The sequence below is a fragment of the Portunus trituberculatus genome, chromosome 15 (genome assembly GCF_017591435.1).
Source record: "Portunus trituberculatus isolate SZX2019 chromosome 15, ASM1759143v1, whole genome shotgun sequence".
Classification (NCBI taxonomy): Eukaryota; Metazoa; Arthropoda; class Malacostraca; order Decapoda; family Portunidae; genus Portunus; species Portunus trituberculatus.
In genome coordinates, this window is record NC_059269.1 from 445769 (window position 1) to 458046 (window position 12278).

A 12278-nucleotide genomic window follows, 5' to 3' on the forward strand; every position below is an offset into this window, starting at 1 on the left:
ATACTTCCCAAGCTGAAATATGGTTCTGAGATCTACTCTTTTGCAACGGATATACGGCTACGCGTGCTTGACTCCGTGCATCATGCAGGGGTCCGCTTGTCTACGGGTGCATTTCGGACATCTCCAATTCCTAGCTGCTAGTGGATGCTGGTTTAGTGTGGTTTTCCCCTCCTTCTACTGGTCTGGTAACCTTCCTTCAGTGGCATATGTCTTTACTGCGGAGCTGTCTGCCATAGTCCTTGCTTTACAGATATTTTTTACTCTCCCGGTTTCATCTTTTACAAATTTTAGTGACTCTCGCAGTGCTCTTACCGTTCTCTCCTCTATCATTTCCCTTAACCCATTGGTTTTATCAGCTTTGGAGTGGCTATATCTGCTTACCAAAAGAGGATACCGTGTTGGGTTTTGCCGGATCCCTGGTCATGTTGGTGTCCCTGGGAACGACCAGGCAGATCACCTTGCCAAAGAGGCATCAAGTCGCGTTCTATCCCCCGCCCCTGTCCCGTTTCGAGATGTATTCAAGTGTATCCGTCTAGCTATTGTTGCAAGTTGGCAGAGGAGGTGGCAAACAGGGGTTGCCACCTCTCCATGACTAGACATACACTCATATCCGCGACCGCTGTACACAGGTTATATTAGCGCGGCTTCGAGTAGGTCACACCTATCTTACACAAAGATATCTCTTGACCGGGGACCCTCAACCATACTGTGATGACTGACTGGTGCTGCTCACCGTGCAGCATCTGCTGGTGGAGTGCCCTAGTTTGATTGACTTACGACACGGCTACCTCTACTGGTGTCGCGGTAGAGATAGCGGTGTCTACTATCTCTCACAGGTCCTTGGACCAGCATGTCTGGCCCCAGGCCATGATGTTTACGGGTACTCGGGAGGCTGGCTTCCTCCCCCATTTATTTCGCTTTATAGTATTTTTAGTTTAGTTACTTTTAATTTCATTGTTTTATTTGTTTTTAGTTAGTTTTTTTTATAAACTATATGGTTTTCATTAATAAATTGTAGAGGCGCCGTATGACCTAAGCTGTTGCGGCTCCTAACCTTAAAACCAACCAACCAACCAACCAGATACACACACCCACACACACGGCCCGGTAGCTCACTGGTTAGAGCGCTGGCTTCACAAGCCAGAGGACTGGGGTTCGATTCCCCGGCCGGGTGGAGATATTTGGGTGTGTCTCCTTTCACGTGTAGCCCCTGTTCACCTAGCAGTGAGTAGATACGGGATGTAAATCGAGGAGTTGTGACCTTGTTGTCCCAGTATGTGGTGTGTGCCTGGTCTCAGGCCTATCCGAAGATCGGAAATAATGAGCTCTGAGCTCGTTCCGTAGGGTAACGTCTGGCTGTCTCGTCAGAGACTGCAGCAGATCAAACAGTGAATTACACACACACACACACACACACACACACACACACACACACACACACACACAGACTCACAGACTCACACACACACACACACACACACACACACACACACACACACACACACACACACACACACACACACACACAGAGAGAGAGAGAGAGAGACACAGACACACACACACACACACACACACAGAGAGAGAGAGAGAGAGAGAGAGAGAGAGAGAGAGATTTGAATGAGTTTTTCCCTCATTTGAATTTCCTGGATAAACAAGGTAACTAAATTAATACACTGGAAGTTAAGTCTCCTCCTCCTTGTCTTCCTCCTCCTCTTTCTCCTTCCCTTCACCATCATAACTAACAGTTGTGAGCGGAGAGTTGAGAGCAGAGAGGGGGACAGAGGGAGCACAAGCGGAGGTGCGAGAGGAGAATGAGAAAAAAAGCGCGAGGGGAAGAAAGGGCTCTGCGAGGGGAGAATGAGAAAAAAAGCGCAAGGGGAAGAGAGGACTCCGCGAGCTGAGAATGATAAAAAAAAAAGAGCGAGGTTAAGAGCGGACTATAATTTCGAAGCGTCCGCTGCCTCCTGCTCTGCTGTTATTTCAAATTTTTGGCGGTCGTGCACTTCCGCTCGTGATTTGGAAGTCCGCTCAAAGCGGAAGAGCTGAGGAGTGGATATAAGAGTGCCTTTTTAAATTCTTTTTTATTTATACCATGTGGGCTTTTCACGGGAATTTATGGGCTAAAGGGCATACTGTTTAGGGTACCTCCTCTCTCAAAGCCCATCTGCTAGGAAACCGTTGCCCTGAGTGAGGAAGCCCAACCTATACTCGGACCGTGAACAGGATTCGAACCCGTGCGCTTGGAAACCCCTCGGACCCCAAAGCGCGCATGGTTCCACTGTACTACGGCGACCTTGCACATATCTACCAATTACTCATCGTTAATATCAAGTGAACTAATAAGGTACTCTCGTGTTATAGTAAACTTTCAAAGGGATATGGAAATTAAATCACTTAATGGTTTATAGTGGTAGATTTGCAGTGGTGACGATGCGGTGCTGAAATGTCTAGTAGAGTGATAACTAGATAGTTAGGTTATTTTTGCTTGAAAGGCATCTATATGGATCCGAGGTGCCGTCTTCATATTTTGCTTATTTAGAAGCAAATACTATATACTGTTAAGTACAAAATTAGATATTTAGTGCCTTGTGAGCATATTGCAAACGATGTTTCTTGTCTGGGTCCTGATGTGAAGAGTAAAGTAAGTAAGTGAGCAGCTCCTCCTCCTTGTAGCCGCTTGATGGTGAGCAGCAGAAACCATGATGATTGTTTTGCTATATTAAATTTTCATCCATAGAGAATATTCTTTAACAACAATAAACTTATGATGTGATAACTTAAAATTACCGATAGAAGTCAGTGAGTAAGCATGTAATGCTCTGCATAATTCTGCAGTAAATACAGCTTCTCAATTGAATGGGGGTAGAAATTTACAGTGACATCCTAGCAGCAACAAAAGAAATACATAAATCATCAACATAAAAGGAGCTGTGAACGCCATCTGGGAGAACACCATTTATGGCAACAGCGAATAGTTAACACTAAGAATACTTCCCTGTGGGACACCACCATTTAGAGCACTGGCCTCGGAGAGAACAGTCCCCACTCGAACCCGTAAAAGACGTCTGGATAAAACCTACTGAATAAAAATAGGGAGGTGGCCACGAAGGCCAAAATAAAACAAGGAACGTAAAATACCATGGCACCAAGCTGTGTCATAGGCCTTCTCTAGGTAAAAAAAACACGATTACCTGATGGTAGTGATTAGCGAAGGCCTCACAAATTGAGGACAAGAGATAAAAGAGCATCATTAGTTGACTTCATCTTTCGGAAACCATACTGTACAGATGAAAAGTGGTTCTCTTTCTCCAAGTACTACATGAGTCTTATTACATTTACCATCTTTTCCAACACTTTACAAATACAGGATGTCAAAGATATAGGAGGGTAGTTCGTAGCCTGAAGATGATCTTTCCCAGGCTTCGGAAATGGGAGAACCACTGCCACAGCCCAAGAAGATGGAAAATCACCGGTATGCCAAATCATATTATAAAAATTTAATAAAAAGGTAAAAGCACTGTCAGACATGTAGCGCAAGAAGGCATAAAGAATATCATCTGGACCAGGAGAAGAATCATGACACTGGGACAAGCGGTCCGCAACTCGGAGACAGAGAAGGGAACATTATAAGACTCCCGTCCAGTCGAAGAAAAGTTGACGCCGACATATTCCATACTCTGGCAATAACGTGCACCTGGGGCTGCAGGATCCTTCCGGGAAACACTAGCAAAGTGCTCTGCAAAGAGGTCGGCGACAGTCTTAGGATCTGACACCGTTCGCCCAGCAGACAACAAGAGTGGCGGGGAAGGCGCAGAATACTTCCCAGCCATTCGGCGGACTTTGTTGAATACATCCATAAGAGGGGTGCGAACGTTAATAGAAGAGACATATGCTTTCCAAGAGACTCTTTGTGCCTCCTTCAAAACGCGGCAGGCCCGAGCACGGCAGAGTCGAAAAGCATCCAGACACTGCGGGTCCCCACAATGTCGCCAGAGACGAGAGAAAGCCGTCCGTTTCTCTCTCACAGCGTTGGTGCATGCTGCATTCCACCAAGAAACGGGACGCTTAGTAAAGCGACCGGACGTCCTAGGGACTGTCTAATGCGCTGCTGAACGTAAAAAGTCAGTAAAATAATCAACAGCCTCAGAACAATTATAAAAAACAGCCAATGGACGGATAAAAGAGCTAAGTTCCGTGAATCGTACCCAATTTGCCTTGTCTAAAACCCAGCGTGGGAGTCGTGACTGTGGCTCAGATTCCACAGATTCCAATAAAATTGGAAAGTGGTCACTACCATGTAAATTAGGTAGGACCCGCCAATTAAGATCAAGGAAAGAATTAGATGTGCAGAGAGAAAGATCGAGAGTTGTAAAAGTCCCAGTTTGACTGTGAAAATGTAACATCCCCAGAATATAAAACCTCCAATCCCTCATCCTCAGTAAAAGAAGTGAGTAAAACCTCATGAGGATTATTAGCACCTTCATCCCCACAAAGGGTGACGACCGTTAAAATCCCCTAGCAGGAGGAAAGGTGGAGCTAGGTCGCGCACTAGAGCAGCAAAATCTCCCCTAGAGACAGGATCCCGAGGAGGGAGATAGAGACTACAAATAGTGTAAGATCGTCTCAGAAAGGCTTTGACAGCAACTACCTGAAGGGGAGAACTAACTTGCAAGGGGACAACAGGTACATCCTGACGGACTAGGATAGCTGTGCCACCGTGATGGCCCTGTTCAGGGAAAGGAGTGCTAAAAAAAGGCACGATAGCCAGGAGGACTAGAATAAGAACTATCACCAAGCATAGTCGTCTCCTGTAGAGTAACACAGGCTGGTGAGAACTCCGATATTAAAGCTCAGAGTTCCTTCCCACGAGGCGCGAAGACTTCTACAGTTCCACTGTAGAAGCTTGAAGATGACTATTTAGATGCAGTGGACGGGCAAGCCTTTTGAAGGGACTGCCCGTGACTCACCTGACTAGAAATAATTAGCAGACGAGAAGACACCAGGAGTTGAGGTGTGCCAGGTCGATGGACCACAGCCTTTCGTCCTACCGGTGAGTGATGTGAATTATCATCACTTCTACCGGTCACCGGAGGACGAGGGTCAGGCTGCACTACACTTTTCGCCACAGTGGGTCCACGAGGGACGGCTGTGACAATATCATCAGATGACTCCATGCTAAGACCATCTTCACAAGAAGCCCGATCTGAGACAGAGGGTATCACAGAAGGCTGAACAGAAACCATTGGAGCTACCATTGCAGAGCGGTCCCTGGAGGATTCGCAATCATGTGCACCAGGAGAAATCTTAGATTGCTTTGGCTGAGCTAAATCTATCGACTCCGCAGAGCCACGGTGCTGCTTGGTTAGGCCCTTCAAAGGCTTAGGTGATACAGGAAGCGAATGTACATCCACTACATGGGTCACCTTGGTCAAGGCCGGAGGATTCCCGTCGCATCTTTGAGATGACTCAACTGAGTCATCAGACAAAAGGGCAAACCTATTAGCCAAACGAACGGCAGGACCACCAGCCACAAGAGAGTTAAAGGTAGCAGATGTCTTCAGACCTGCAGATACAGCTGATGAGCAAGCAGCTAATGAAGCATAGGATGTCGCACCAGTACCGTCTTTCTGGCGGTAAAGGAGATTATAGCAGGCACTACCAAGGCTAATGAACTGACTATTAGCAAGCTGTAAAATAACCTGCTCCAGGCGATACCTCGGGCATTGCCTGGAACGTACCTGGTGAGCATCACGGCAATGGAAACAATAAGCAGCAGAATCACAATGCTCCTCAGAATGTGAGTCTAATGCTGAGCAGTTACAGCATCGGGAAGCGTCCTTGCAAGAGCTTTTACCATGACCATAACCGTAGCATGAGAAACACTGAAGAGGGTGGGAAACAAAACGCCTCGCCCTAAGATTGATGGGACCAATATGAACACAGTCAAGAAGGGTGGAACCATAAAATATGAGAATGCCCATTTTGGAGGAATTCCTCATCTTAGTCACCTTATGGACTGAGCTAGGACACATAGCTAGTATTTCCTCTTCAGGGAATTCAAAAAGGTCCTGACTATAAACACAGCCTTTACTGTAATTAAAGTCGGATGAGCCTTCACGGTCTCAAACATGCTGTCAGTAGAGCATGGGAGATGTTGCAACATCCTCACCTGCGTAGTATCTTTAGCCCGCACGAGCACCCCCTTACCGTACTTGTGCCGATTTCTTTAGCAAGGTACCAGGAGGCATGGATGAAATTCCCACGCCCATTTCTGTAGTACGCCACAAACCAACGTGGAGGCGGGATCTGGCGGACTTCTGGAACTGAAAACTCTAAAGAGTTTGGGATATAGTCCATGTCACTGTCTGAAATATTGTGTGAGTGGAGAAGTTCCGTCTTAAAGCCAGACCCAGCAAAGGGCAGAAATGCTACATGCTCTAAAGCCAAACGGGCTTCATCACCTGACATAAATGTCATATAACAGGGATTAGATGGAAAGTCGTTATCATAAACAAGTCGAATGCGAAGAACTCCTCCAGGAGGAGGAGGCAGTAGACACCTACCGAAACAATAACTTACTCCCAGTGAGATCTAATAGCACTAGTTCAGGAGGTGCTGTGAACCTTCCATTAAAGCTAGTTGTGATCTCGTTGAATGTTTCCCTTTGTGTCTCACAACTCAAGGGGGTAGTCACAGCCTACCCTCTAAAGACAGCTCTCCTTCTTCACACAAAACTACATGCACTTACCACACATACACCCTTCACTCCAAATAAAATTTAAAAGAAAAATGGGACCAGAAATAAACAACGCCTCAGAGTCCCCCTCTGGGGAGGGGACCAAAAATGTCCCCAGGTCGGACACCTCTCCTGTTGAAGACCGCAAATGCCTTGACACCTCCCTCAACTTTTTCTACATTAACTTCTGCAACATTCGCGGTCTTAGATCTAATTTTCAATCTGTGGAACACCACCTCTCCTCTACTAAACCTCATCTTCTTTTCCTCACCGAAACACAGCTGTCTGAGGCAACTGACAGTAGCCCCTTCTCTGTTCCCTTCTACTTTCTCTATTCTCATTTTCATTCCAAAGCTGGATGTTGCATCTATGTACGCAACAACTTAACTTGCTCTCGCGCCCACGCTCTTGAGTCTTCCAAATTTTCCACCATCTGGCTACGACTTAACAGTCACTCTCAAACTAAATTCATCTGTGCTGTTTATCTCTCCCCTAACTCTTCTGACTATAGTAATTTCTTCGACTACTTAACTTCTAAAGTGGAGCACATTCTGTCCCTCTACCCTTTCGCTGAGATTTACAATCTTGGAGATTTCAATGTTCACCACCAGCTTTGGCTTTCCTCTCCCTTCACATACATGAATGAATTTGTTTTTTACGTATCTATTTTCTTATGGAGATAGGAACGATATTGCTTTCCTTTTAGGCCTAATTGTTGTAAATGAGAAATATTTAGGAGGACAAGGAGGAGGACTATAGATGCAGGAAGAATATAAAGTAAATGAAAAGGAAGAGGGGGAGGAAAAAGAATAACAAAAGGACGATACGGAAACAGAAGGGCATTGAGTGGACGTCTTGGAGTAGGAGGAAGAGAAGAAGGAGAAAGAGAAGGAGGAAGGAGAAGATAAAAAGGAGGAGGATGAAGCAAATGAGGTGTCTGAGGAAGCCCTGTTCATCCCACACACTCCTGAAGGACTCCTGAGAGGGCGGATGCGACAGACACTTCAAGATTATTGTTATTGGATGTGATTCTTATCTTTAACAGACACTCTTGGTATCTCTCTCTCTCTCTCTCTCTCTCTCTCTCTCTCTCTCTCTTGAAAATTTAATGTTATTTGACTTTTTTGACGATTTTTCTGTCAACATTTCGTCAATTTCTGTTTACTCGCATTCTTAAAATGTGTGTATGTGTGTCTTTGTGTGTGTGTATGTGTGTGTGTGTGTGTGTGTGTGTGTGTGTGTGTGTGTGTGTGTGTGTGTGTGTGTGTGTGTGTGTGTGTGTGTGTGTGTGTGTGTGTGTGTGTGATGACTTGCTTTCGTTATCTTTATCTCCTGTATCACTTTGTTCCTTAGTTTCCTGTATTGTATGGAGCAGGTATGGAAGGCCCAGTTTCTCTGTTTGATGAGACTTTTAATGCGGGGCGTCATCCACTGGGCATCAGATGGGTGCACTGTGGCGCTCTTTACTGGGAAGTAGTGGTGTAAGGCTGCTGATGTGGTGGAAACAAAGTTGCTCCACTTGGTATGTACGTCTTCCATTTGTAGCACCTCATTCCAAGGGTTTTGGGTTACCCACTGTCCAAACAACCTTAGGGAAGAGTCAGGCATAGGTCGGTAGGTCTTGATGACCTTGGAGTGCCGGGGTGAGAGTGGTGGGTGCGGGTGACCACAGGATGGAGCGGTGGGTGCTTCGTGGCAGTGGGGGTAGAGGGTGGGGAGGAGTAGTAATGATGTAGGTCAGTCATGATAAGTTTGGCTTGTTGGACCGTGGGGAAGTCAACGACTTGGGTTAGGTGTAGAATTTCACTCATCTAGTCTGTTAAAATCTCCGCAGATAACCAGCTTGGCAGCAGGATATTTCATTCTGATTGTCAGCCGTGTTTATCATGTGCTCAGTGAGTAGGTGTGCTGTGCGGGCACGTGGGGGGTGGTATACAACACAGAGGATGATTAATGCTGCGTCTCGGGGTGGGAGGTGTGGCTTGGGATCTGTTGTGGTGATGGAATGACAATAGCTGATGTCCACTACTGTGTGATAATATTTATTTCTTATGCTATGGCCTATAGCGCCTGTAGGCATACTTGAAGAGTGGGAAGCGCTGTTCAGCTTCCGCCCATTAGTGGCGAAGGCAATGTTGTTTATAATGGTACCCATATCAGGGCCCATATCACCTCCCAAGCGCATCTTTGATGTAACCACCTAGAACCTGGGTATCATGGTGACATGTAACTAACTTTAAACCACTCGACAAATGGCATAGCAAATTGAAGGAAGGAAAGGATAGACTGAAAGAAGGAAAGGATAGACTGAAGGAAAGAAAGGATAGACTGAAGGAAACAACCCTTCACCATAACCATCACCATCACCCCTATCACCATCATCACCATCATTACTACCGTGACTACTAATATGACGGAGAACAATACACCAACACCATCATTACCAACACTATCACCACCACACCACCACCACCACCACCACCACCACCATCATTACAATTACCACAATTATGAGAGAAAAAAACCACCCTTCCAACACACACACACACAACACACACACACACACACACACACACACACACACACACACACACACACACACACACACACACTACTACTACTACTACTACTACTACTACTACTACTACTACAACAATAACTACAATAATTACTACCTCAGTCTTATTGATGCTATTTGTTAACCTCTTCCATATTTACTACTTTTGCTTTACTGTTACGGTTAAGACTTCCAATTATAACTACCTTTTTTGTTTTTATTTCATCTTTTTATATGAAAGATTATATAATCAACTAATCATTCTGATGGCGCATTTTCCTTTCCACAATGTTGATGATGAGAATTCTAGAGTTGTTAATGAAAATGATGGCAATACCATGCCTATTTTAGACCAATTTAATGTACATGAGGTCGCTGTTTTGTTTGTGAGGACATGGAGGTCAAGATTTATATGTTATGTTTTGGAGGTCGCCGTTTTGTTTGTGAGGACATGGAGGTCAAGATTTATATGTTATGTTTTGGAGGTTGGTGTTTTGTTTGTGAGGACATGGAGGTCAAGATTTATATGTTATGATTTGGAGGTCGCCGTTTTGTTTCTCTTTACTATTAATAACACTGTACACAACCAATGTCTCAATATCAGTCCACACTTTAAGAGCGAAGATTTTTATTTTTTTAATGTAAATAGAATTGTCTAAACATACCTAAAAAATCAAGATAAAAATGCATCGCGGTAATGAAAGGGTTAAACCGTAGAGCTATGTTTATTCAATTCAGAGAGAGAGAGAGAGAGAGAGAGAGAGAGAGAGAGAGAGAGAGAGAGAGAGAGAGAGAATGTACACACACACACACACACACACACACACACACACACACACACACACACACACACACACACACACACACACACACACACACACACACACACACACACACACACACACACACACACACACACACACACACACACACACACACACACACATACACACACACACACACACACACACACACACACACACACACACACGGCCCGGTAGTTCAGTGGTTAGAGCGCTGGCTTCACAAGCCAGAGGAACGGGGTTCGATTCCCCGGCCGGGTGGAGATATTTGGGTGTGTCTCCTTTCACGTGTAGCCCCTGTTCACCTAGCAGTGAGTAGGTACGGGAGGTAAATCGAGGAGTTGTGACCTTGTTGTCCCGGTGTGTGGTGTGTGCCTGGTCTCAGGCACACACCACACACCGAGCTCTGAGCTCGTTCCGTAGGGTAACGTCAGAGACTGCAGCAGATCAAACAGTGAATTACACACACACACACACACACACACACAGAGAGAGAGAGAGAGAGAGAGAGAGAGAGAGAGAGAGAGAGAGAGAGAGAGAAAGTAGAGCATTCGCAAACGTATTATTGTATCTGATTTGACTGACGTAACCGAGTCCCGTTTTTTGTTACCTGGGAGGGGAGAGTGAGAGGGAGGAGTGGGAGTAGGGTGTTGGGTGATTTTATGGGTAAGTGAATGAGTGGGTGAGTGGGAGGGATGAGTGGGAGTTGGTGGGGTGAGTGGGTTGGAGTGGGTAGGGTTAGTGGGAGTGAGTGAGTAAGTGGGTGGGTGAGTGAGTGAGTGGGTGAATGGGAGTGGGTGGGGTTAGTGGGTAGGGTGAGTGGGAGTGGGTAATGTGGGTGGGTGAGTGAATGGGTTAGTGGGAGGGATGAGTTGGAGTGGGTAGGATGACTGGGAGTGAGTGGGTAAGTGAATGAGTGGGTGAGAGGGTAGGTTGAGTCGGTGGGTGAGTGAGTGAGTGGGAGGAGGGGCTGGGTAAGAGGGTGGGATGTGTAAGTGGGTGGGTTAGTGAGTGAGTGAGTGGGTGAATGAGTGGGAAGGGTGAGTGGGTGAGTGCATGGGGAGGGCCAGGTAATGTATAGGTGGGGCGTGAGTCTTGCCCTTACAGCCTATCTAAATCTATCCAATCAGAGCACCAATCAGAGCACCAGTCAGGCTCACTGCTGCACCAAGACTCAGTACCACTCCCTCTTACTCTCCCTCCCTTCCTCCATCACTCCATTACTTCCCTCCCTTTCTCCCTCTCTTCCTCCACCTCTCCCTGCCTGCCTCCCTCTCCCTTACCTCCTTCCTTCCTTTTCTCCCTTTCTATCTGGCTCTACCACATCCCTCCCTCCTTCCTCCCCTCCCTCCCTCCCTCCCTCCTTCTCCCCTTCCCTCCTACACTCTCTTCACTACTTTTCACTTTTCTCTCTGTTTATTTATTTATTCATTTTTCTTCATCTGTTGTTTTCGTTTACCTGTTTCACTCTTTTGTATTTATTTCATCTTCGTTATTTATATATATATTTTTTATATTTAATTCATTCTTGTTCTTGTTTCCCTTCCTCTCCCTTTCCCTTAATTTCCCTCCCTCACTCCCTCCATCCATACCTTACCTCCCTCCCTACTTCTTTCTCCCTCCTTCTCTCCCTCCCTCCACTTCTCATCTCTCTGTTTATCTATTCATCTTCCCTCTTTTCTTGTTGTTCTTGTGTTCTCTCTTTTATTATGTTCTTTTGTTCCTATTCTCCTTACTTCTGTTTCTCTCTCTTGTATTTATTTGCTCATCGTTATCTCCTTTTCTATATTTAATTCTACTTTCTTTTTCTCTCTTTATTTTTCTCTCACCTGTTTTTTTCCTGTGTTTTTTGCTTCAATATTTGTTTATTTGCTGTTTGTTGCAAGATATTTATCCCTTTTTTTTGCGGGCGGGTAACAGTTTCGGACTTGCAAGTGGGTCGTTTTTTAAGTATGTTTTGTGTTGACTTTTGCCAGCTTTCCCATCTTACGTAGAAAATACAAAGACGATTCTGACCAATTACAACAGCACTGGTAAAGGAACTAGAAGAAAAAATAGCATTAAAGGCACCACATTTAAATTCTTCAGTACTCAGATACAATTTTGCCTTTTTAAGTTTAATCCTTTTTTTTCCGAACTGTGACGCGTTTTTTACCATGAGTTTTGGGTGTGATTAGACGAT

At 45.4% G+C, this 12278-nt stretch overlaps 1 protein-coding gene across 1 annotated transcript in view; it reads right to left on the reverse strand.

Moving 5' to 3' along the window:
- The window catches only part of LOC123503941, a 127570-nt gene that overhangs the window by 21366 nt on the left and 93926 nt on the right, over positions 1–12278 (reverse strand). The gene's annotated exons all lie outside the window — the stretch shown is intronic.